The sequence below is a fragment of the Carcharodon carcharias genome, chromosome 10, assembly GCF_017639515.1.
Source record: "Carcharodon carcharias isolate sCarCar2 chromosome 10, sCarCar2.pri, whole genome shotgun sequence".
NCBI classification, from domain to species: Eukaryota; Metazoa; Chordata; class Chondrichthyes; order Lamniformes; family Lamnidae; genus Carcharodon; species Carcharodon carcharias.
The window spans coordinates 50,952,701-50,979,670 of NC_054476.1; the positions used below are offsets into that span (position 1 = coordinate 50,952,701).

The following is a 26,970-nucleotide window of genomic DNA, read 5'->3' on the forward strand; positions in this document are numbered from 1 at the left end:
GGTGATTTGGGCCGGACCCAGCTCGCCGACGGGAAAATGACGTGGGATGACGTTGGGAGGAACCCCCGACATCATCCCGGTCCCTTTAAATTTTCAGGAAGGCGGGTGGACAGTGAAATCAACTGTCCGACCTATCAATGGCCAAAGTGCACACTTTGACAGATGGGGAATCCCTCCCCACCGGAAATGCATTGCGCTTCCTGTCAGGCAGGCCTCTGGGCAGGCTTTAATTGGCCCGCCCACTCAAAATGGCGGAGGGCCCCGTTTCGGTGGCGGGGGTCGGCTGTCCACCCACCGCCGAGCCGGTGGGGCCCGCAAGCCCACCAAGGACTAAATTCTGCCCATTAATTCTGTTTTTCTCTCTACAGATGCTGAGTTTTTCAAGCAATTTTTGTTTTTGTTTCAGATTTCCAACATCCACAGTATTTTGCCTTTACCCCAGGGCAGGGTTGGGAATCCTGTAATCATTAATTTATTATAAATGTATTGGGTTCTGATCACTATTTTTATCCCTCCACGCAGTCTACCTGAGTCCATGAAAATCTATCCTTAAGTCTATTAGGTTGTAGACACTCATGAATGTTTGCTGATAATTTTACAGAAGAAATTTCCTCTGAACTATCGATAACAATAGCAATTTTAAGAATGAACAGTACAAAAATACAGTAATGTACATGCAATCTAGAAACAAAAATGTGAATAGTACAATAAGTGTACAAGTCTAGGATCAACTTATCTCTTCTAGCTGTTCAGATATCTATTTATGACCTTTTCACAAGTATGTCCACTGAAACCTTCAACATCACTTGTGACTGCTGATACCAAATTGAAAGTTATAAGAGCAACATCCTTTGGAATACAGAGTCATTTAGTAATTTGGACATCTAATCATAACAAGTTAGTGATTCAATTTCTGCTTTTTAAGCTACACAGAGCTTTCATCGTGTGTCTCTTTTTCTTTTTACAATTCTGAAACAGCTCTTTAGCAGTTGGGATACATCTACAGATGTAGGAGCTAAGTAATCATTGCACATTCACTTGCCTTTTAGTATTTACACTATAATTACGGCATTGGAGTGGAATGGTTTTGCTTTTACACTGCTGCTACAGTCGCTGTGTAAATGCTGCTTAAATACAATTAGAGCCTGACCTGATACCACAGCAAAGCAGAGTGAAACACTGGCTTCTGCTTGATGTCAATGTTGAACATGTGCACATGCATAATAATACTTATCAAAGCTAAATCCCCATGATCTAGTCAACCATACAAGAATATTAAAAGAAGTAGGTGAGAAAATTGCAGATACATTAGTTACAATTTTCCAAAGATCTCTACATCAAAAATTGTGCTTTTGGATTGTAAAATTAAAAATGACACTATTATTTAAGAATGGGGAAGGAGAAGCCAGTCAACTCAAAGCCTGTTAGTTCGATATCAGTTGAAGGGAAAATAACTGGAATCTATTATCAGGGAGGGTGTGACTGAGCACTTGGACAAGTATCAGCTGATCAGTCAGCTTGGATTTGAGAAGGATAGGTTATGTATGATTAAGCTAGTTGAATTTTTTTTGAGTAGGTCACTCACATAAGGTATTTCTATGGATGCTGTTTATATGGACTTCCTGAAAGCGTTTGATAAAGCTCTGTACAAGAGATTATTCACAAAAATGAGAGTGAACAGAATTAGAGGCAACCTTGTGACATGAGTCAGTAAGTGGTTGGGAGTTGGGAGACAGAAATAAGGCATAAATGGTTCAATCTCTGAATGGCTGGATGTGACAAGTGGGACGGCAGCTTTTCACTATATATATTAATAAGTACAATGAAGGAATAGAGAGTTGTGTATTCAGGTTAGCTGATGACGTTAATTGAGAAGGCATAGTAAGTTATGTATATGGAAGCAGGAAGATACTGGTGGGCTAAGTGAATGGGAAAAAACTTTGCAGATGGAGTTCAATGTGTAGAAGTGTGAACTGAATCTACTTTGAATCTGGGAAAGACAAATTGGCATATTTGTTTAATGGCAGGAACTGTGAAGTAGCAAAATGATTTAGGTGTCCATGTACACAAATCACAGAATATATACAGAATATACAGAAAGTTGATCTTTATTGCAAGAGAATTGAAATATAAAAATGAAGACATGATGTGTCACTTGTACAGAACCTTGGCAAACTCCAATTAGTGTGCTGTGTTCAGTTTTGAGCATGGAATGTCAGGAAAGATATATTGGTCTTGAAAGGAGCGCAGTGAAGATTAAGCAGAATGACATTAGAGCTGAAAGGGTTAAATTATGGCGACAGGTTGCATAAACTCACCTTGTATTTCCATGAACTTAGAAAATTAAGAGGTATTCTCATAGAAGTGTTTAAAATAGTAAAGAGGTTAGCTAAGGCTGATATAGAGGAACTCTTTCACTGTTGGGAAATCCAGGGCAAGAAGACATAGGCCTGATCTTGCAGTCCCAATAGTGGCAATGCTGAGAAGTTTACCACTCTTGAGGCCTGCAACAACACAGCAACTTCCAGCGATCTTGTTTACGCTGAAATCCAGAAGTTGCAGTGCACCTGAATGGGCTCCAGACTAGCCCACACTACTGGCTCCGCTGGTTTATAAAGGCACAGAGATCTGTCAATCGGAATCTTGGACTGACTATTCAGAAGTTACATTAGTTTTTATGTAGTTTTTTTTTAGGGGCTTATGCTAGCAGGAGCAGATCCTGCTCAGGAGCGCATCCTTTTAAACCAACAAGAGTGCTAAAACACTCCTGCTCCTCTGGTTTCTCACCCCACAACCTCACTGCTCTGCTCCCCCTGATCCCTACCCCCCCACCACTGGCCAGCTCCTCCAGCCTCCTGGATGGGGGAGCTGGGGATGCCAGAGGGCAGCCAGAGGTTTGCTGGGAGAGATCTACAGGTCCTGAAGGGGAGTCAAAGGGAAGCCATGGGTGCTGTAATTAATACTTAAACACAGCATCATTGTTGCCTAAAAATTACAAACTGTTCAGATATTCTGATTAATTTTCCTGACTTGTACCATACATTTATCTCCAGATATTACTTTTTTGTCAGATACAATTATTCCTTATTAAAAAATATTTTTAAAATAATTATCTGTCATTAAGCTGAACACAGACCTCAAGGGAGCTTTCAGCTAATGACATTAAAAGGGCTTTGCCTGCAAAATGCCTTGCTACTCAGCCTCTGAACTGACTTCATTGTTAGACCCATGCTGAAGCCAAGAGAGCAAGTTCCCGATGCAGCTTACGGCTAAAGTAGAGCCATATTTCACAAAGTCAGCAGCGAGTGTCTCCGTGTAGACATTGACCACAAGATCCAGGCCATAATCTTAAAATTAGAGACAGGTAATTTAGGAATGAAATCAAGAAGCACTTTTTCGCGAAAAAGATATTGGAAATCTGGCACTCGCTCCCCAAAAAAGCTGTGGATTCAGGATTCATTGAATTTTCAGAGTGAGATCGATAGATTTTTGCTGTTAGTTCTTTGAAAGGAATTGGAGCAAAGCAGAATAAATGAAGCTGAGGTACAGATCAGCCATGATGATTTATTAGATGGTGGAACAAGATTGATGGCCTCATCCTGTTTCTATGTTCTACAGGTTACATCGCAAATGACAGAACGGGGTAATTTTGCGTATAGAACCACAAAATGGGAGGCATGAAGTATACTAATCTGTCATTTGCCTTTCATTGAAAAAAATACTCTTTAGGCAGGAAGAAAAAGAATGTGCAAATGATGCATCAAAATGGGGCTATAACACAAATTTGTCCCCACACTGTCATTTACCTCACTTACTTTCTAAATTGCTAAAATTTATACTGATATTAGGCAGTCCTGAAAAGACACCAGACGGTATTCCTACTACAGCTCTGCAGTGCTCATTTACAGTTGTCACAAGCATTACCAAAATGGCAGAGTGCAACAAATAAATTAGTAAATTGAAAGATTTATATTTAAGGCTTTAATTAGAACCGGTTAACAATATCCTGTATTTGGACATAAAATAGAGCACACCAATTTTGATTGCCCAAATAAATTAAATTGTTAAGCACCTGACCATAAAATTTTGCATTGTCTTTCAGGAGTGGATAAAGATTGGCTTTTATTCATTTAAAATCTGGTTTAAATATAATGAGTTTATAGGAGAAGGAACACTTATCCTTTCAGGTTTCAGTATATGTTATTACCTACACTTAAATCTGAACAGAAAAATCACACCCTTTATAAAACATAAAATTCTGCCCAGTTTTAAATGTAACTGCCAAGGGAAGTTGCATCTGGGTGTGTGCTGGGTGTTAAATCCCCTAAAAGAGACTACAGGTTGGGGTCCTGATATCACCCTCAGGTTTCCCTTGGATAGGAGAGCAGCCCTTGGAGTTGTTGAGTAGGTAATTGTAATACACAAATAGATAATTAAATTTACCAATAATTTTGGCTTTAAAAGCCAGCGCACCAATTTCCAAGCTGTCAACAATTCAGCAGAGCCAACCAGGCCAGTAGACAGTAGGAAGCACTTCTTCCGTAAAACTATCAGACTGGGAAGCCTTTCAAAGGCAAAACTGCTTCAGCCATGCCCAGGTGAGAGATCAAAATCCTGGAATTCCATCTGGACTACAGCAGTTCAAGGAGGCAGCTCACTATCACCTTCTCAAAGGAAATTAGGGATGGATAACAAATGCCCACCTTCCATAAAAGATTTTTTTTTAAATAGGCTGGTACTCACAGTACTACTTCTGAGAGTGTACTTTTGCTACTTGACAGATGATTGCCAACTTCTAAGCTCTCCATGGCCTCACCCATCCTCATCTCTGCAATCTCCTCCAGCCCCATAATCCTCTGAGATATCTGTGCTTATCTAATTTTGGACTCCTGAGAATTCCCAATTTTAATTCCTCCACCATTGGTGGCCATGCCTTCAACTGCCTAGGCCTGAAGCTCTGGAATACAAGAGCAGCTTAGAGGCTAGAAATCCTGCGGCTAGTAACTCACCTCCTGACTCCCCAAAGCCTGTCCGCCATCTACAAGGCACAGGTCAGGGCTGAGATGGAATACTCTCTGCTTGCCTGGATGAATGCAGCTCCAACAACACTCAAGAAGCTTGACACCATCCAGGACAAAGCAACCCTTTTGATTGGAACCCCTTCCACAAACATTCACTGCCTCCACCACTGATGGTACGCAATGCTGCCACTGTGCATCTACAAGATGCAGTGCAGAAATTCATCAAGCCTCTTTAGGCAGCACCTTCCAAACCAACGACCACTACCATCTAGAAGGACAAGGGCAGCAGACACATAGGAACACCACCATCTGGAAGTTCCCCTCCAAGCCACTCACCATTCTGACTTGGAAATACATCGCCATTCTTTCATTGTCACTGGGTTAAAATCCTGGAACCTCCTAACAGCACTATGGGTGTACCTACACCACAGAACTAGAGCGGTTCAAGGTAGCTCACCACCACCTTCTCAAGGGCAATTACAGGTGGGCAATAAATGCTGGCCCAGCCAGCGATGCTGTCATGAGGCTATTAATGTATATATTTTGGAAAATATTTTTCTTTTAAAATAGAGGTTTAGTCTGTGGGTGTGTCTTAACTGGATTAAAGTCAGCTAGTCTGGGTGCTTTGATATGTACTAGTTTTGATATGTAAGAGAGAAAATGTGCATTTGCATTTTTTGAATAGAGCATTCAAGAGGTAGGGTGAAAAGTGATGCCCATCTAGCAGCTACCAATGTTTATATTACTAATAAAATTGGTACTATGAAATGGATTTCATTGCTAAAAGGTGAAGTTCAAAGAGGCTGGTGAGACAATGAGAATTTGAATTCAATCAGTGGTGGTAGGTATAACTTCAGCAGTTTTCAGGGGTGCAGAGCAGAGGCAATGTGAGATCAAAAGGCAGCTGCAAGCCTCCAACTGGCTCCACAGGAACCAAGTGAAAAGAACCTAACTTTGGATTCATAATGTGAAAATGTTTTGCTTGGTGTTTGGTTTAGTGTATGGATTGCTGTTGCCTTAATGGAGATTAGTTTGGGGATTTGTTAGAAGTTATAATAGTAGTAATTTGTAGCCATGTGTATATATATTTTAACCTGTGTAAATTAATAAAATGTCTCCTTTAGTTTAATGTAAAATCTCGAGAACTGGTGGTCTGATTCCTGAATTTAGAGTCGCATCTCAAACATAACACTTAAAATTATTGGTTACGACAGTTGTTTAAGTTTCCCTCTGGGAATTTTAAATAACTCCTCTTTACCAACTGCATCAGCCATAACAATTGGGGGCTGTGCCAGGATAAATTATATTTCTAATTCTTTGATTGGTTAGGAATTGATGAATCTTAAGCTTATGAGTACAAGAGGCACTTTGAATTCAGGAGTTGGTGAGGTATTTTAGTAGTGGTGAGACTGCATGACGGCTTTGGCAATTGCTAAGACTTGTCTGGGAGTAGAAGAGATTACTTCTGATTGGGTTGGAGGCAATAACCTAAAGTAAGTTAACAGAGTTAAAGGCAGATAAGTTAAAATTGTGGTTACCTGCAGGGGCTAGGAAATCAGATAAAGTTAAAAGTATAGCACAGCATCTACAGTTGAAAGTGAAACCTGACACTAATTAGTCATAGCTGGAGGCAGTGAGACTTCAGTTACAAATGAAGAAGCTTGAATTTGAACAAGCAAAGGAACTGAAAAAGCTTGAATTTGAACAAACTAGGGAATTAGAAATTGTGAAGATGGAGAAGCAGGAAAGAGAAAGAGAGAGAGGGAGAGAAAGAGAATTCCAACTGAAAATGTTGGCAGTTAGAATAGAGATGTCAGTAGGTAAGGAAGGATTTAGCGCTAGAGTAGAACCCAGTGGGGATATGTTTAAATTTGCACAAGTTCTTCCAAAGTTGGAGGAAAAAAATATTGAAGCATTCTTTATTTCATTTGAGAAGCTAGCTAAACAGATGAATGGCCACAGGAAAACTGGACATTATTATTACTGTCCAAGTTGTCAGGTAGGGCACCTGAGATATGTGCTTCACTTTTAGAAGAAATGTCGGTGAATTATGATGTGGTGAAAAAAGTTATTTTGAATGCATGTGAGTTGGCTCCTGAAGCGTACTGGCAGAAATTTAGGAATATGTGAAAACAGCCTGGGCAAACTTATATTGAGTTTGAAAGAGTAAAACAAAGTAATTTTCACTGGTGAATATGGGTGTTAAAAATAGAGACAACATATGCATATCTTAGGGAAGTCATTCTTTTGGAAGAATTTAAAGATTCAATCCCTTCAGTAGTGAGAACTCATGTGGAGGAACAGAGGGTTGATTCTGTATGAAAAGCAGCTGAGATAGCTGATGATTATGAATTAGTTCATAGAGCTAAACCTTTTTTCCATCACCCTTTTACATTGGAGAAGGATAAAAACTGGGATAGTGAAAGGAAGGCAGGTCGTCAGGGAAGCGAAGGAGTAGCTGGAAGTTCCCAGGAAGTTTTTTCTCAGAACAAAAAGGAAGGTGCTGAAGGTAGAAGTGACATTCGAAAATTGAGGTGTTTTCATTGTAATAAAGTGGGGCACACAAAGTCAGTGTGTTGGTGGTTGCAGAAAAAACCCATAGGAATTAGTGGAGTACAGAAAAGCTCTGGATGTGGGTTTTGAGGTTCAGGCATAGGAGAAACCAACGGTTTGTGTACAGGTGAAACAGGGAGAATCAGTGAAAGGTAAAGAAGTGGATTGCGTTCACAGTTTACTCAAGAGAATTCTGAGGAGCAGGTTGCAGAAATGTTTAAAGACTTTGAATGTGAATGGAAAGTATTTTCACATGTACAGGGTGGAGTAGGTAAAGATGTTAAAATGTTAAGAGACACAGGGGCTAGTCAATCCTTAATATTGTGGGATAGTGACATTTGTTGTTCAGAGGGAGTGTTACAGGAGAAGGTACTAATAAGTGGGGTTCAAGGAGATGCTAAATCTATTCTGTTGTGGAAGGTAAATATAAAGAGCAGATGGAAAGAGGGTGAAGTTATAGTTGGAGTGGTGGAAAACCTGCCCATTGCAGGGGTCCAATTTATTCTTGGTGATGATATAGCTGGATCACAAATGCAGGTGATGCCTGTGGTAGTTGAACAGCCTGTAGATGTGTTTTCAACAGAAGTGCTACAGAAGGAACATCCTGGATTGTTTACTGACTGTGTTATAATGAGATCAAATGGCTATAGGGAAGAACAAAATAAACAAGATAAGCAGGCAGTTCAAAGGCAAGGAGAAGGTGTTGAAATCCAATTAGCTGGCACTGTAGTTGATAACATTGTTCAGGAGGAAGGGATGCAGGACAATTCAGTTGAAGTGTTAACTCAAAGAGGTTAATGGAGTTACAGAAAAATGATTTGCAAATAAAACAGTTATATCAGAAAGCTTGTTCAGAAACCAAAGCAAAATGTATTCCAGTATGTTATCTTCGGGAAGGTATTTTAATGAGAAATTAGAGGTTGGATCATGCCTCAGCAAATGAAAGCTGGAGGGAGGTGCATCAGATTGTTATCCAATTAGGATATAGAAATGAGATTCTGAGGATTGCTCATGAAATTCCAATGGGGGGACATTTAGGTGTTAGAAAAACACAGGAAAAGATACAGAGGTATTTATTTTGGCCAGGATTGCATAGGGATGCAGTCAAATTCTGTAGAACCTGTCATATATGTCAAGTAACAGGAAAACCACAAGCAGTGATTAAGCCGGCGCCTTTAATCCCAATATCAGCATTTGAAGAACCTTTTACCAAGGTCATGATTGATTGTGTAGGACCCCTCCCTGAGACTAAAAGTGGAAATCAGTATTTATTGACGATAATGGATGTGTCTACCAGGTTTCCTGAAGCGATACCTTTAAGAAATATTACAACTAAGAAGATTGTGGAGGAGTTAATTACATTTTTTTTCAAGATATGGTTTACCTAAGGAAATACAATCAGATCAGGGGTCAAATTTCATGTCTCAGCTGTTTAAGGAAGTAATGAACAATTTGGGAATAAAACAGTTTAAGTCAGCAGCTTGTCATCCAGAGTCACAAAGAGCTTTGGAAAGATGACATCAAAACTATGATAAGAGCATTCTGTCAGAATTATGCACAGGACTGGGATATAGGAATTCCATTTTTGTTATTTGCTATTAGAGACATTCCTAATGCATCGACTTGTTTTAATCCTTTTTTAACTAATTTATGGTCATGAGGTAAGGGAACCACTGAAATTGATTCAGAAGAAATTGGTGGGTCAAAATTCAGAAACTACTCTCCTGGATTACATATCAAATTTAAGGGAAAGATTGAACAGAGCATGTTAGTTGGCTAGGAAACATTTAAAGATCTCACAGCAAGTGTTGAAAGCAGATAAGATGACCAAAATTCACACTTTTGTTTCCGGAGAGAAAATACTAGTTTTGTTACCAGTACGAAGTGATTCATTAAATGCAAGATTTAGTGGGCCTTACAGGATTGAAAAGAAATTGAGTGGAGTAAATTATTTAATCAATATTCCAGAGAGAAGAAAGAAGCAGAGGGTGTGTCATGTAAATATGCTTAAAAAGTACTTTGACAGGAAAGAGGAACAAAAAAAATGTTTTAATGATGGTGGATGATGAGAAAGACGTAGAAATGCAGGACTCTGGAATTGATTTTCTTCTAATCAAATTGGATAATGAGGAGGTGCTTGAAAATTTAAATGCAATATTGAGTTACCATCTAAGCAAGTGTCAAAATGATTTGGAAAAACTATTGCAGTCACACAAACCTATTTGTGCAAATAAGTTAGGAAAGATACATTTAGCTTTACAAGATGTATGCATAGAAATATCATCTTCAATAAGGCAGCAGCCTTCTAGATTAAATCCCGTAAAGTTATCACAAGTACAAAATTAAATTGATTTCATGCTTCAAAAATGATATAATTGAATCTAGTTGCAATAACTGGAGTTCGCCTATTGTACTGGTACCAAAACCGGATGGAACACAAAGACTGTGGACTATCGAAAGGTGAATGCGGTGACAAAAGCGGATTCATATCCCATACCACAGTTGGAGGATTGCATTGAGAAAGTGGGACAACCGAAATTTATCACAGAGATTGACTTGCCAAAAGGATATGGGCAGGTGCCAATGTCGGAGAGGGCAAAGGAGGTATCAGCTTTCATAACACCAACACTGGACTATATCAGTTTAAAGTCATGCCATTTGGTATGAAGGATGCACCTACAACATTTCAAAGACTGACAAACAAAGTAATTGCAGGTCTAAGTAATTGTGCAGTTTACATTGATGATCTAATTGTTTTCAGTCAGACGTGGGAAGAGCAGCATCTGGAAGAATTTTTTATTCGACTACAAGAAGCTAATTTGGTGATGAACTTGGCTAAAAGTGAACTTGCAAAAGCGCAAGTTACATATCTAGGCCATACCATTGGACATGGTAAGGTGGCTCCGAGAGAACCAGAAGTCAAGGCTATCGTGAATTTCCCAGTGTGTAAAACAAAACGAGAAGTTTTGAAATTTCTGGGCATGAGTGGGTTTTACTGGAAATTTGTACCAAATTTTAGCCAAGTGGTTGCTGCACTGACTGAACTATTGAAAAAGAACAAGATGTTTCAATGGATACTGGAGCGTCAGAAGTCATTCGATAGCTTGAAAACTGTATTAACTATGACACCAGTGTTGGCAGTACCCAATTATGCCCAGCAATTCAAGTTGGCTGTTGATGCAAGTGGTATTGGCACTGGGGCTGTAATGTTACAAGAAGATGGTACTGGAATTGGAAAACTGATGGGGTATTTTTCACAAGAGCTGAATGTATAACAGGGAAGATATTCAATGATCGAGACAGAGACTTTGAGTTTGATGTTAGCATTGCAGCATTTTGAAATACATGTTGCAAACAATTTAACAGAAACAATCGTTTATACAGACAATAATCCTTTGGGGCAGAGTTTTCTGTTTGGTGAGTGGGGGCAGGCTCCACACGCCGAAACGTAAAATGATGCGCGGTGACATCAACCATCACCTGCCACTAAGCCGATTTGGATCCAATTTGCCAAATTGCCATGGATCCCATAGGCTCTTACCTTCTTGACCAGTCTCTCATGCAAGACCTTGTCAAAAGCCTTCCTGGAGTCTATGTAGACTATATCAACTGCACTACCCTAATTTACACACCTAGTCACCACCTCGAAAAATTCAATCAAATTGGTTAGACATGATCTCTCTCAAAAAAGCCATGCTGACTATCCTTGATTAATCCTTGCCTCTCCAAGTGGAGATTAATTCTGTCCTTCAGAATTTTTTCTAAATGTTTGCCAACCAATGATGTTAGACTCACTGGCCTATAGTTCTCTGGTTTATCCCTACCGCCCTTAACTTGAATAATGGTACTGCATTAGCTATCCTTAAGTCCTCTCCTGTGGTAAGAGAGGATTTTAAAATTAATGTCAGGGCCCTTCTCTTGCCTCTCACAGCAGCCTGGGATACATCTCATCTGGGCCTGGGGATTTATCCACTTATAAGCCCACTAAAACCGCTAATACACCCTCCCTCTCAATGCTAATTTGTTCAAGTATATCACAGTCCCCCTCCCTGATTTCTATACCTACATCATCCTTCTCTGTAGCGAACACAGACGCAAAGTACTCATTTAAAACCTCACCTACGTCTTCTGGTTTCTCATGCAGAATGCCACTCTGATCCCTAATGGGCTCTACTCTTTCCCTGGTTATCCTCTTGCCCCTAATATATTTATGAATGTCTTTGGATTTTCCTTTATTACCTGCCATTGTTTTTTTCATGCCCCTACTTCACTCTCCTAACTTTTTTAAGCAACCCACTGCACTTTCTATACTCCTCTGGGGCTTCTGCTGTTTTGAGCCCTCATTATCTACCACAAGCTTCCTTTTATCTCCTTATCCAATCCTGTACATTCCTCGACATCTAGGGTTCTCTGGATTTGTTGGTCCCACCCTTCACCTTTATGGGAACATGTTGGCCCTGCATTCTCACTATTTCCTTTTTGAATGACTCCCACTGTTCTGAGGTAGATTTTGCTATAAGTAGCTATTCCCTGTCCACTTTGGCCAGATACTGTCTTATCATATTAAAATTGGCCTTCCCCCAATTCCAAACGTTTATTTCAGGTCCATCTTTGTTCTTTTCCATAATTACCTTAAAACTTAAGAGTTATGGTCACTATCACCAAAATGCTCCCCCACTGACACTTCTATCACTTGCCCAGCTTCATTACCTAAAATTAGGTCCAGCACCACCCCTCTTTCCTGGGCACATTTTAAGAATTCCGACCCCCCCTAAGCTTTTCACACTTTGTCTATCCCAGTTAATAATGGGGAAGTTGAAATTGCCTATCATTATTACCTTATTATTTTTACACTTCTCTGCGATTTGCCTTTTATCTCTCCCTGACTGTTTGGGGATCTATAGTACACTCCCAGCAATGTGATTGCACCCTTTTTGTTTTTAAGTTCTACCCATATGGTCTCATTTGAGGAACCTTCTAAGATATCATCCCTCCTTATTGCAGTAAGTGACTCCTTGATCAATATTGCAACCCCACCTTCTCTTATAAACCAGCCCTCCCGTCTCACCTGAAGATTCTATTCCCTAGAATATTGTGCTGCCAGGCCGGCCCCTCCCTCAACCATATCTCCACGGTAGCAATGATATCATATCCCCATGTGTTACTCAACACCCTCAACTCACCTGTCTTACTCGCAAGACTCCATGCATTTAAATAAATGCCATCCAGCCTTGTCATGTTCCCTTATGCCTTAACTTGACTGTGTACGCTCTACCTTCCAGGCTGACTCGGTTTTTCTTTTATACTTGTCTGTACATCACCCCCTACTATACCTGCACGCCATATCCCGTCACCCTGCCAAATTAGTTTAAACCCCTACCAACAGCACGAACAAACCTCCCCGCAAGGATGTTGGTCCCGTTCCGGTTCAAGTGCAACCCGTCGGACCTGTACAGGTCCCACCTTCCCCAGAAACAGAGCCAGTGATCCAGGAATCTATAGCAGCAACACTAATATCAAAAGCACCAGAAGCAACATCAGCAGCAACAACATCTGCCCTCTGTTCAGCCGCATCCCTCCCACAGGCCAAAGGGGATGGACTCAAGAGATGCAGTTTGAAGAAGGCATGCCCCAAACATAGGATCTACAGGTTAAAGATCAGATCTCTCAACATGTCTGAGCACCAGTGCCTCAGGAGGTTTAGCCTTTCATGAACAGGTTGTTGCTGACATCTACAGCCTCCTAGAACAAGAAATGTAAGAAATAGAGTGTGTGGAGGAGAGAGACCAATAACATTTGTGGAGGGCGACTGTAAGACATAAGTGTGAGAGAGTAATCAGATGAGGATGAGTGTGTATTGGCTGTTGAGATGGAGATAGGAGGTGCCTGCAGAGAGAAAGAAGAATGAGAGAACCTGAAAATGTTTGTTCTGAGGAATGCTGTGCAGGAGAATGCTGGGAAAGGCAGAGTATGGGGCTTGTCACTTGAAAGTGTTGTGCCACTCGCCTTTCCCACCTTCATCAGGTCCTGAATCCTCTTAGTGGACTGTCTCCAGGTTGGAGACACCATAATTTTGCTGCTGACACCATTGGTCTCTTTCACGCTTGCCTGGTTGGATTTAGAAACTGGCCTCTTCCTTCCATCCTTCCCAAACATCACCTCACTGCAGACTCTCACATTTCACACCAAAACTTCCAGCAAAAAGTGAGACCCCCATCCTTTCCAGTCTTGTAGTTGCTGCAGCATCAGGAATCCAGTTCAGTCATTCTGAACCATGCCAGAGTCCCTTTAATTAGAATTCCTTCCTTTGACAGATTTGACATATTACCCCACTTGCCCTCTCTGATCAAGAAACCTGGAAGTTTGATGCTAATACCATAGCTCAGTTAAAAGAGCTATGACAAAGCTCACTGCAGATATCAATGGGTTTCTGACCCCCCTACTGGTCCCACCATTTTGGTTGGGATTATCATTTCAAAATTCTGTCTGATATGCTTGTACTTGTTCCAATCTAAGCAATGGCACGAAAGTTAAACATTATTCTGAATATAACTGTGACTGTGCATTCTGCAGATCATTGCAGTGGACATCCATGGAAGTAAACCAGTTATTTCATCAGACTGTTAGGCAGTGAGCTCCAAAGCAAAACTAATCAATGGATGTGTTTTATTTTTATATTTAAAATCCTGAAATGCATGATCTGCTTTGATTAAATGATTTGCTACTGTGAAATGTTTTATGTACAAACTGCAAGTAACAACCCAAAAATACGAAAAATAGAACAGCAAAACACAGAGCATTACATGTGTGAAAAATGCGAGAAAGTAGAGCAACCCTACAAACACTGAAATTACTTAAACAAAAGTCACCTGCCACACAGAATTATGAAAGATTCCAGTAGTCAGATAATAAATAATAAAGTTGATGAAGGTAGTGCAATATATATTGTTTACATGAATTTTCAAAAGGCATTTGATAAAGTACCTCATAACCCATTCAGAAAATAGAAGCAAAGTGACAGTAGTAACTTAGGTACATATTTATCCTATCTCACAGCTGTAGGAGGCATTGAGTATTGGTCAATGGAAGTTTTTCCAACTGGACATAAGTATCTAATAAATCGATATTGGAACCATTGCTTTTCTTGTTATATATAAATGATTAAGATTTGGGTAAAGGAAGTAGAAATTTGAAGTGTCTGTACATTAAAAGACTTGGTAACATAATGTTTAGTAAACCTCATAGTAGCAGACTTCAGGAGGACATAGACAAACTGGTAAAATGGGAAGTCAAATGACGATGCAATTTAATGTGATAAATTTGAAGTGACATACTTTGGGAGAAAAAATATGGAGGGACAGTATAATCTAAATGGTACTATTTTGTGGAAGAATGAGAGAGTTAAGAAACCTGGGGGTGCATATTCACAAATGTTTAAAGTGGCAAGGCAAGATGGAGAGGCGATTAAGAATGTGTATGGGGTACTTAGAACTTTGTAAGGAAGGGTACTGAATACATAAATAATGAAGGTATGCCAAAACTTTAAAATTTCTGATTAGACCTCAATTGGAATACTGTGTATAATCCTTTAGGAAGGATGTCAAAGTCCTGGAGAGAGTACAGAGGAATCTTACCAGGATGATACCAGGGATGAGGGAGTTCAGTTATTTGGAGAGATTGGAGAAACAGATTGTTCTCCTTGGAGCTGCACAGGTTAAGGAGAGATCTAATCGAGCTATCCAAAATTATGAGGAGTTTTGATAAGTAGGAGGAAACTATTTCTCTTGGCAAATGAGTTGGTAACCAGAGGTCGTAAAAATAAGTGTTTAATTAAAATAATTTTTTAATTAAAATAATTGGCAAAATTTGTGGGAAAGTAAGGGAGAAGTCCTTTTCACAGAGGGCTGTTAAGATCTGGGATGTAGTACCTGAAAGGGTGGTGGAATCAGATTTCATAAGAACTTTTAAAAGGCATATACTTGAAGAGGTGTAATCTACCAGATTGTAGGGAAAATGTGGGACTAGATTAGGCAGGGTTTTCAAAGAGCTGACATAGGTCTGACAGGCTGAAAAGCCTCCTTGTGTGCCATAAGAATCTACCTTTATTTCTTTCCTATGCCTAGTGACACATGAGGCAGACAAAGCACGTGCTATGCCTGTTCCATGGCTAGTTTTTCCTTGCCTGTTGCCAGAGATTAATAACTTGAGGGGCATCAGTCCACATCAAGCATGGCTGACCAGCAAGCTATAAGAGTCTATTATTTTATAATACTTCTAATTTTGATGAAGCAATGAGTTGTGGCAACGACATGTATCTGCTGCTGATCCAGAAAATGGTCAGCCCATCCCATGAGATTTCAGCAGAAGTCTGTTCCCAAAACATACTTTTAAAGAAACAATTTTAACATTAACGTGAAATTGGAATTGGCTACATGCCACGTTAGTAATATGTTATTGACACAGGGCAAATAACTTATAAAATAGATTGTCCTGAGGAACTTTGTGATACACAAATTAGCTGCCACTTCTCCCTACATGACAAAAGTGACTATGCTTCAAAAATACTTCATTGACTGCGAAACATTTTGGGATGTCCTGAGAGTGCAATATATGCTACATAAATGCAAATTTTCTTTCTTAATGCCCTTAGTCAGCTGTAATAACAATTGCTGGGGCAACTAGAATGGGCAATAAATGCAACCTTGCCCACAATTCTCACATCAGAAGACAAATACTTTTAAATGCTTCTTTAAAAAGCACATTCCAAATTTTAAGCATAATGTAGGTAACATAAAACAGATGCAAGGTATCATTAGCGGTCCTGTTCTATAAACATAAATGATTCAAGCTGGTATTTTAGATGTGGTGGAAAATGTTACACAGGAATAGAAGGATACCAAGTTTCTCATAAATAAAAACCATACTGGATTGGATAGATTATTATTATTAAGTTTTAACAAGATCAGGTATACATCACACTAACGTTCTACATGTTTTCTTTTCCACGGTTGCACAAAAAATTACTGGGATAGAAATTTGGGACTGCCTATTTCTGGGACTGGAGATACAGTGATAGCATTGCAGTGGCCCTCAGTAAGCGAGGAAGGATAGGTGGGGTGTGGAGAGAGCAATCAGTGGCATCTGGCTGTGGTAGAGAAAGCTCAACAGTTAATAAAGAAGTAGAATATAGATACTGCACAAGGATTTAAAGATTTGCTTTTGAAGGTACTTCACAATGAAAATTGTAATCAAATTGCTGAAGAGAGACATTGGCAAAGCTTTTCGTTTCGCACTTATCAGGACAAACAAAGAACGCCAAATTTCAAACAATCTCAATAATTTATACTACAGCGGAAAGGAGTGCTGATTGGTTGGCAAGTCGACTCTGATTGGCTGAGGCATTGCCAATGCCAATGGAATTATAGGCTCCCCAAGCTCCCAGGTAACTCAAAAAAGGTGCAAGGCTTGAACATATTCCTTTTGATTGCAGAGAAGGGGTCTCTGTGTATGAATGTACATTGCTTATAGCAAACGTCAATGAGTCATGTTACGAGAATGATTGATTATTAGTCTAGCTATTAGTATATTCAAGATTGTTGAACAAGTGTAGCCCAATCGCGAAATCACATTTAACAGTGGGCTTTTTGTTTTAGATTTTTCAAGTGCAGGCTGGTTGAGTATGGTCTGTATTCTGCCTATTACGAACAACCAAAGGAACAACCAAAGGCCATGCCCCAGCCAATCAGAGTCAATTTGCCAACCAATCAGCACCCTTTTCTCCTGTAGCATAAATTGTTGTGATCATTTGAAATTTGGCATTTTTGCATTTACCTTGATGAGAGCAAGATAAAAAACTTAGGCAATATGTTTCTCCTTTCATCAATGTTCAAGTTATGTATCACTTGTTTGTAATCACATTCTACATCCAGTCATATTCGCTCAAGAGTTACAAATAGACATCAATAAAACAAGGTTATGAAAAAAACTCAAGGAATTAAATATCTATAATTCATCTAGACAAGGTCTTGCATAATGCAGAATCTTCAAGGAAATTACAATATTGGCTGATATACATAAATTTCACTGTCAAATTATCTAATTGAATTGAAAACTAGCTCAACTGGAAGCAGATGATGGTCATAATAGGGAAAAGCTCTGTTGCTGCAGGGTATGAATTGTGATTTTACAGAGGGTATGTACTACATATAGCTTATGCAAAATTTGGAAATGAGATACAAACAATGCTCAAAGTATTAAAGACTTATGCAATGGGGATTTTAAAGTAGAAAAATTTATGGAACAACGGAAACCAAACATATGTATATTGAATGCACAATTAGTAGCAAATGTTGAGAAAGAAAAATACTTGTATTATTATTGATCATTCGTTGTTGGTTTCCAATAAATACAAAGCTTTGTAGATCAGCAAATACTGAGCAAATCAAATATGTTTCAAGGTAGTGTGTCTGTTAGTGAATATGTTATTCTAAATTTAACTTGACACCATTTTTTAAATTCATTCATGGGATGTGGGCATCATTAGCTAGGCCAACATTTATTTCCCACCCCTAATTGCCCTTGAGAAGGTGTTGGTGAACTCTTCCAAGCAGTTTGGTACAACCAATTCAGAAGGCAGTTAAGAATCAACCAAATTGCTGTGGGTCCAAAGTCACATGCAGCCCAGATCAGGCGAGGAAACCAATTTCCTTCCCTAAAATTCAATAATGAACCAGATGGGTTTTTATGACAATCTGATATTTTCATGGTCACCATTGCTGATATTAGTGTTTATTTTAAAATTCCAGATTTATTTAATTGACTAAATTGAAATTCCTGAGCTGCCCTGGTAGGATTTGAACACACGTCTTTATATCAGTAGGCCAGGCCTCTGAATTACAAGGCCAGTAACATAACCACTGTATTTGGTGCTGTAATTGGGATACTCTTTGCAATTTTGGGCGTTTTATTTTGAAAAAGATTTTGATGCATCAGCAACCTGGATGAACTCAGCACACAGAGCTCTAGATCATGTGGAGAGATTTACAGAGCTGAACTTGGAAAAAAAAAGACAGGTAGAACATAATCAAGCTCTTCAAAATCTGGAATAAAAAATGTTCTAGTTGTAAATATGCTATCAGACTTGGACTTCAGCACAGAACTAGAAGAGAACCAAGGACAGAATTTTGCCCTTGGAGTGCGGGCTCGTTGTGGGCGGTCGGAAGCCCACCGGCACCCATAATCAGGCCCGGAAAGCAATTTCACGCTGGCGGGCCAGCAATTAAGAGCTGCCTCAGGGAGATGAATTGATTTTGGAAAAAATATTAAAGATTTTATAAAGGTAATGAAACATGTCCCCTCATGTGACGCTGTCACATGAGCAGGGACATGTTATTTATGAAAAATTAAAGTTTTTATTTGCTTTTGGAAATCTCATCCCTCCTGTGGATGAATCTCCCAAAAAAGTGCAATAGCTGCTTCACCTTTTCGCCTGCCCGCCAACCATTAGGCTATGTTTATTACCTTTTCAATGGCCTTAATAGGTCTTTTAATTGTCGGCAGGCACCCTAGAACGCACCCACCAACTGAAATATCATGTGGGACGCACACCCTATGTCATCGCGCATTATTTTACACTTGGTCGGGTCGGGCGCACGCCAGCCGGCTGAGCTAAAAATTTTACCTGGAAGAGAACATGGGTTTAAATTTACACAAACCTCTAGTGAGGTTAGAAATTCGAAGAATTCTGCCCCCATCACTGATAGAAGTGAACAGACTTCCCTAGATACTGAATGAAGGCTATGGTTCAAGAACATAATTTAAGGTGACAATACAGTGCAGAACTGAGGGAGGGTAGCACGATCAGAGATGCTAGGTGATAAATGGGGTTCGTTAGTGGACAGTGGGCTTAGAATTCCAAATGGCCTCCATGCCACACACACACAGACACACACACACACAGACACACACACACACAGACACACACACACACAGACACACACACACACAGACACACACACACACAGACACACACACACAGACACACACACACACACACACACTTGTGCTGTGAATTGTGTCGGATGCCATATTGGTTAGGGCATCAGCACTTGTGCAGTGAAGAGTCACCGAAAGTATGCAGAGAGGCAAAGCATGCTGTCAATCAACTTGTGACACTAATTTGATGCCAGCAATGCCAATTTGGAGTTTAACTCACCAGCCAACACTTCCTCTCTTAACCTCGTACAGTCAAATTCATTCCGCAGCAGGAAGAATCCCATTCCCGCCACCTCACACTGCCACCACTCAGCCATCAATGCAATTGAAAGGGATCATCAACTGCTTGGAGGTGAGTTACTGGTTGATTTCTTCTGGTTTGATGCTTTCATAAGTTGTTTCAAGTTGCAAAAATCTACAGGGACAGGTGTTGAAGGAACTTTTGCTAACTTCAAGGCTTCTGCACAAATCAGTTGCTCCCAGACATGGGAGGCAATCCCCTTGGATACAGCTTGATTTAAGAGAATGAACATACACCATGCAGAACAGGTCAAACTGCTGCAAAATGGAAGGAGGAGTTAAGAAAGGATCTCAGCATGAAAGGATTCAATAAGGATGTTTGCACGGAAATTTCCCACCTGCGGCAAGCACAACTGCAGCTTCAGAGCTGGACAAGAATCACATTCTTGTGGCTGTGAAAGTGACTGGTGATGAACCTTTACTCACCTGGCCCCTTCCAGATTGGAGCTGGAGATTTTGCAACATTTTCCAGTTTGCCATCTATTGGTGTGTATAGAGAGGTCACTGAGGCCCTCTATGCAAAGAGAGCTAAATACGTTTCCTTCTCTCTTGCCAAAGATAAGCAGGTGGAGGAAGTATGTGGCTTCAATAGGATTGCAGGCTTCCACATGGTACAGGGTGCAACGGACTGTGCACACATCACTTTGTGGCCAAATCACATCAAATCAACCCGATTCCAGAACCAAATGGAATATCACTCCCTCAATGTCCAGATGGTGTTTGACCATGGGCAGCAAATCATGCAGGTTAATTCCCTATTATCCTGGCAGAAGCCATGATGCCTTCATTTTGCAGCAGTCTGCTGTGCCAGCTGTATTTCAGCCACCCACAGCAAACCAAAGATGGCTATGACATAACAAAGGCTATCTACTGATGACGTGATTGATGACACTGGTTCATCACCAGTCACCAGACCCATGCACAAAATGCATAAAATAAAAACCATACTGTCCACAAAATCTAATAGAGCAGACCATTAGCATACTGTAACTTTTCTGCTGATATCTTATCTTCTTTCTGCAGTCTTCAATTTTAACTTGTTTGTCCAACAGAGTCCTTTTTTAGGGATTAGAATGAGCTTTGATGATGTTATTGAGCTGCAACTACTATGTTAACCATGAGCTTGAGCAAGCAAATTGTTGCAGCTTTCCTATCAGATCAACCTAGCAGCAAGTGATCCAGAAGGTCAGAAGAGGACAAAAAAGGAAGAAAAGTAATTTTTTAAGCTTTTCTTCAGGGGGCATGAGCAGCAGTAGTGCTTCTCTGGACTTCAGAAGGAAAATTTAGGTCCACCTAACCCAGGCTCCACCTCGTTCTAATCACTACACCATCCTAAGCTCCTCACCTGGACTTATCCAAGTGCTAGGGACCATTCTTTCAATCCCCAGTGGTATCCTCCTGCCACCCAACATTGTATCCCTGCCTGACAGCCAGCTGGTGCTTCCCGCCAGCTTTGGATAGACAGGTGATCAAGGGCATACAGATAAGGCTCACAGGCTAAAAATCACCAAGATTTCTAGCTGTTGCAGTGGAGATGGTTAATTCGGCTCCCATCAACCTGTTTCAGTTTAAAAATCTGGACATATATGTGTGTCAACGACACTGAGCTAAATAAGTAGATAATAAGCAAGGAGGCCAAATATTTGCTCTAAAAGATGAGCTTTTAGAGAGGGAGTTCCAGAGCATTGATCATGACTGCTGAAGACATAGCTGCAAACAATGGGGTAACTGAAGTGAGGGAAAAGGAGTTTGTACAAGAGGCTAGAGTCATTAGGAGAGAGAGTTTGGACAGTAGTATAGAGCTGGAGGAGATTATAAAGATAGGCAGAAGTAAAGCAAATAAAGGATCTGAACACAAAGGTGACATGTTAAGCTTGAGATGTTGGGTATTGGGAGGTCAGCAAGGAAAGAGACAATGAGAGTGAGAGGGATTTAGAGTACAATAGGATTAGACAGCATATTTTGGAGGAGTCAAAATATGTGGGGCATTGGAATAATCATGTCCAGAGCTGAAGAAAAAATGGATGATGGTTTCAGTTGCAGACAGGTTGAGATGGGGTGGAGGTGAAAATAGACAGTTTGTAAAACCTCTAAAAGTGGCAGATGCATACTTTGAGCTCACAACACCTAGGCTTAGTCATGCCATTCGCTTCTAACGACAATAATTTTGACATCATGCAAATGTTTATATCACAAACTTTAATACTTCTGGGCTCTAATGAAAGGTAATCGATCTGATACATTAATTCTTGTCATGAAGATGTGCTTTATACTAAATAATAATTTTTAACCCATTGGCTGGAAGTCTGAATTGAACTTTAAAAACAGATTTTTAAAAAATATAGAGACTAAAGTGATTTGAACTCACAGCCCAAGATAGCTAACCCCAATTTGCATTACTAAATGTTCCACATTCTAATCCATTGGAGTGGAGTCAGTCTGCCTGCAAAACTCATCAAAGACAATGACATCAGGAGAGTGTGAGGGGCTCATATCTCCTATCTCACTAGCAAGACATCTATGGCAATCAGCTGAGGTATTCAACTGTTGGAGATGGGCCATTAAGACTTGGACAATGGGACCCTGGATAAGTTAGCTTCTAGACATGAGCTAATCAAATCAACTTTGGAATACACAGATAAAGTATTTTTTTGAATTCCCCTAGCAGTTGGAGAAGGAAGGCCACAAGACAAGTCAACCATTTGAATGCTTTAAGCACATGTTTTCTTAGCAAAACTGAAGGAGTGCAGCTTAGGGAGAAGACCAAAGTAGGATCCCTTCTGCCTCCTTTTTGCTCCAACCACCTGGTAAGCGTCGAGCCTTGTTTGCTGACTATCATCTAGGGACACCCTCCTGCAGTCGGTGATTTCTTGTGCGCATTGGATGACCAACCTCTTCTGTGTAACATTGGCACTGATCACCACTGCCATCACCTACCAAGCCAAATCCATTTCAACCTAGCACTACTGTCTCCCAAAGAATAAGTAACTCAGTCAATTACATCTTTAAATTGGAAACTTCAAGACCATTGAACTCAGGCCGAAGCCAGCCAAGTCACCAAACTACAGACTGTATTCTTAGACTTTTTTTTAAATGGACTCTAATTTTGGCCAACCTATCCTTCCCCACTCTGTAATTTGTATTTTTGTGTGTGTATGAACTTAAGAGTGTGCGTGTGTGTGCAAAAGTAAGGACAACTTTTATTAGTTTACTTAGATCAGTTTAAGCATAATAAAGCTAACCTCTTTCTTTGTTAAGCACAATAAAAAACTTGTCCTACTTATTTTATGATCACAGCATATAAACAATTAAGTACTCACTGAGTTGGATAGCATATCCTTTTCATATGAAAGAAAACCTGTTGCGATCAAATGGGGGGACAGCAAAGAGGGGAGCCATTCAAATCTTCCACACCTGGTCGCAACACAGGCCGGGATTTTCCATGCCCAGCGGCGTCAGGCGTGTTCGGTGGTGTGAACAGACAATATGGCGACAAGCCAAAAATCGGTTTGGTGATGTCGTGAAACCAGTTTGTGATCATCCACTCCACCCACCAATAGTGAGCCATGTTTCCCGCCATCGTACAGCAGGAACCTCATTGCAATACATCAGTATATCAATATAAGGCCAGAGTCACCACCCCAACCCCAAATCATCGGCAGGAAAACATGCTAACCTGTTTCACAACAGCATAAAAAAGGCACGTATTTGGCGAGCTGCACATTGCTTGGGACTTCAAGGTTCCTTTGCCTACCTTGCTTCGGTCAGCACTCGTGGTCATCAGAGCCAGGCTTCACAGACAGCACCACATCACTTTCTGGGATCTCACGGTAGGTCTTTACCTACCAGGTCAGCCATATGTAGGTGGCTTTTCAACGGCTGCAGGGTAAGGTCTTGCCTGGGGAAGGGGGAGAAGTGGCCTCAGGCAAGGGAAGAGGCTGCAGAACGAGAGCTGTACTGGGAAAGAAGGGTATCCCAGGGTGTGTTTGGGGGGACATGTTGATCTGTGCAAGTGGCCTCAAGATGGTGAGGACTAAGGAGGCAGTCTCCAGAGCAGATGAGGCCAGATGGATATGTGAGGGAATGTGTGAGAGAATGGGTGGTGATGTCCCTTGAGCTGTGAGTTAGATGACAGTGAGTGTATGATGGGCTTGTATATGTGAGTTTAGAGTGATGAGTTGGTTGCCATACCCTGGCTGCACGGATGAGATCATACATCCTCTATCTGCATTGGATGACCAACCTCTCCTGTGTAACTTTGGCACTGATCACCACTGCCATCACCTACCAAGCCAAAGTAGTAATGCAGCTTCCCCTCCTGCAGCCAGAGCTGAGGTAGAAGACATCATGGCAGGCCGCCATGGCATCCAAAAGGTGCTCAAGGGCTGCAGTCTTCTTGCCTTTTGAGGCCATGGCTTCTTTGCTGTAGTCCTAAGCTGGAAGCACTGAGCACAGCTGTACTTTAAATGTGGTGCCTGGCGTGATGAAGCGGTGAGAAAATGGAGTGGCAGATGAATGACAGCCCACCCGCCATGGAAACGGCATGTTTCCCGGGAATGCGAGCTTGGGACGATGCAGTATGAAACTTGCCATTGTGGCCGGCAGGTAATATGCCATTTTACCCACCCGGTATCACATGGTACAAATCTGGGATGATTCTGCCCACTGTTTCTCTCCACAGTTGCTGTCTGACCTGCTGAGTATTCCAAGCATTTTTTGTTTTTATTTAAAAATTTCTTCCTTCAAAATCAGTTTAAAATAATTTTAATTTTCTTGATGTTAACAGCTTTCTTCCCCTTCAGGCAATTTTTACTAAATGCTACACACAGTTTCACTCTCCCTTTGCATTAAAAAATTTGGAGGCAGCTAAAAATAATTCAATTAGAAGAAAGTAAGATTTTTTTCTTAAGTTTAATAAAGCCTTTTAAATAAATGATCCACTTGAAGAATCCCAGAGCAAAAAGACATTTTAGTTCAGCTTTACTAATGCCTTTGTGTCAATGTGTAGCACTGGCACAAAAGGAGAACCATGATTTAAGAGTCAGGTTGGCAGTTTAAATGCAGGCTGCCCTATCAGAAGCGTGAGAATACCCCAGAAAATAGCCTTACAACATTCAGGCTTCATACTAATTGCAGTATAACAAGAGTCCAATGCAAAATGAATTTTAACAAGTTCCTATGTGATCCATCCATGAATTGCCTGGCAACTTTTTAAACTTAACGTTAAATATTCTAAATTATAACAGAAAACTGACATCCTTGTCAACTCTCTCCACCATTAAAAATGTAAGTGGCATTCAGAAATTAAAGAATGAATCATACATATGCAGAATTCTTGTCACTGGGCAAAAGCGATAGAGGACCCAACAGCATAATTCAGATTAATGGTCCTGTATTGCACTCTACAAGTGCTGGTCAAAAACCAGTACCCTAGTTAAATGGGAATTCTTACACTGTTTATCTGTTGTGATTAGTGTTGCTCTTTGCATAACTGTTGCACTATATTGTGGTTCAAATGGTACGCTCTACATATGCAGCGGAATTTAAAACATAGCTGAAACACAAGTTTTCAATATATTCCACATTAGAAACTTTTATTTGTAAATTTTGTTATAGATGCAATACATTGCTTACCCTATTTTCATTCATGTGAGCAGCCAGATTTTCTGAAATGGGTTTGTGCCTCTTGTCTGAATTCAACTAGTTGTGGCTTCAAATCTTAGTACTTATCAGAACTGGCTTCCTGTACCTATGGAGTAATTCAGAAGCACACTACATTAATATTTATAGATTTCAAGGAACCATTTTTATGCATTTGCAATCAAGGCTATTTCATGTCTTATCTCTTCTCATATGGTCACTAAAATATTGTCCCATAATATTTGTGGTTATCAAAACAGGGAAAATAATATTTAAACAGTTGCATCTACTTCAGAGTTGGATGAGCAAATAGGCAAAATTTTTCACCTTTTTAAAAACTTATTCCAAGGAAGAATCACCAACAATTTATCCGAGATGTAAAACTTTCAACGAAGTTGGAAAATTAACATTAAAATCAGTTCAACTTTATTGTACTTCATCTATGACAATGCAAACAAGGCAAAAAGTGCAAAATCTGATACCCTATGTAGCACAACAAATGAACTAAACTATTTAACTAAACTAATGAACAGAAGCCTAACAGGGTTAATATTTCATGTGAACTCTGGATCATAGTTTAGGAAGGATGTGTAAGCTTTCGAGAGGGTGCAGAAAAGATTTAAGAGAATGGTTCCAGGGATGAAGGTCATCAGTTACGTGGATATATTTGAGAAGCTTGGGTTGTTCTCCTTAAAGAAGGTTGAGAGGATATTTGATAGACCTGTTCAAAATCATGAAGGGTTTAGACATAGAAGATGGAGGGAATCTGGTCCCACTGGCAGAAGGTTGAGAACAAAGGACACTGATTGAAGGTGAATGGCAAAAGAACCAATGGCAATATGGGGAAATACATTTTTAAACAGCAAGTGGTTAAGATCTGAAATTTACTCCAAGAGTATGGTGGAGGCCATATGTGGATCCAATTGTGGTTTTAAAAAGGACAAGCACCTGCAGGGAAAAAATGTGCAGGGCTATGAAGAAAGGGCAGGGGGAGGGGACTAGCTGAGTTGCTCTTGCAGAGAACAAGCATGGACATGATGGGCCAAAAAGCCTTCGTTTATGCTACTGTCATTCTATGATCTTATGAAACATATTAAATATTTCTTTTGCACAATGAAAGCTGCTGCTACGGCATAAATAATGAATGTCCAAGCAACAATTCAACACAATGAAGTAAAATTGTAAAATTACTGCAGATATTATATTCTGGCAAGTATGAAAGGCAGATGCAAAGTGTAGGTTACAGCAATGGGATTTAATGTGGTTTAATTACTGCCCTAAGGAAGGCAGAAACAGTGGGCCAGACTTCCAGCATGTTATTTAAACTCTATGCTTGACAGTGTATTTGTAAGCCTGGCGCTGGAATAAATGGGTGGGGAAGGTTGCTTAACAACCAGCTGCTAGGAAGCTGTCACTTTCCAAGTAGCAGAAACAAAAGGAAAGCTAATGTTTTAATGTTCAA

The 26,970-nt window shown here is 40.2% G+C and overlaps 1 protein-coding gene across 3 annotated transcripts in view; it reads right to left on the reverse strand.

Moving 5' to 3' along the window:
* Positions 1 to 26,970, reverse strand: part of LOC121283632 (ecotropic viral integration site 5 protein homolog) — a 431,317-nt gene that overhangs the window by 339,071 nt on the left and 65,276 nt on the right. For 2 of the 3 annotated variants that reach the window (XM_041198415.1, XM_041198413.1), the window contains exon 2: positions 25,503 to 25,617. The exons of the other annotated variant lie outside the window; for it this stretch is intronic. The gene's annotated coding sequence lies outside the window, so the exon portion shown is untranslated. The remainder of the gene's footprint in view (positions 1 to 25,502; positions 25,618 to 26,970) is intronic. 3 annotated transcript variants of the gene reach the window in all.